Source organism: Meleagris gallopavo, unplaced genomic scaffold (assembly GCF_000146605.3).
Source record: "Meleagris gallopavo isolate NT-WF06-2002-E0010 breed Aviagen turkey brand Nicholas breeding stock unplaced genomic scaffold, Turkey_5.1 ChrUn_random_7180001962504, whole genome shotgun sequence".
Classification (NCBI taxonomy): Eukaryota; Metazoa; Chordata; class Aves; order Galliformes; family Phasianidae; genus Meleagris; species Meleagris gallopavo.
In genome coordinates this window covers 1-459 of record NW_011222218.1, presented here as the reverse complement: position 1 = coordinate 459, position 459 = coordinate 1, and the positions used below count along the sequence as shown (strand labels likewise).

Genomic DNA, 459 nt, shown 5'->3' with positions numbered 1-459 from the left:
GCGCTCTACCACTTGAGCTAATCCCAGCACACAGCCTCCAACCTCACCCTCCACCTCCCCTCAGCTCTCACAGAGAAACCTCTCACCCACGTGGCCCTGCACACTACTCTTGCCCACCCAGCACCCTTCTTCACAAACCCAACAAACACTCCCAACTTCCAGCTGCTGCTGCTGCTCCCTTCAAACATACAGGTGCTCAACGCCAACACCACCTGCCCTATCTTCTACACAAACCACCACAGAGCAACGTCCTCTTCTCCACGGCCCGCCAGAGCTCCGGCCTCCAATCCCATCAAACACAAGATGCGTGGCCAGCGTTCCAAATGCACCAGTGCTGCAGACTCAGTCGGGGCAAGAGCCAAAAGAGCACTCCTTCGAGCCGGAGTTGAACCAGCGACCTAAGGATGGCCGTGTCAAGAGAGCCTACAGTCCTCCGCTCTACCAGCTGAGCTATCGAAG

General features: G+C 57.3%; 1 non-coding gene across 1 annotated transcript; it reads right to left on the bottom strand.

Annotated features, from left to right (window-relative positions):
- Positions 1-370: 370 nt before the first annotated feature.
- Positions 371-459, bottom strand: TRNAY-GUA. Its single transcript is given in 2 exon segments — positions 371-406; positions 424-459. It is a non-coding gene; the product is annotated as a tRNA-Tyr (tRNA).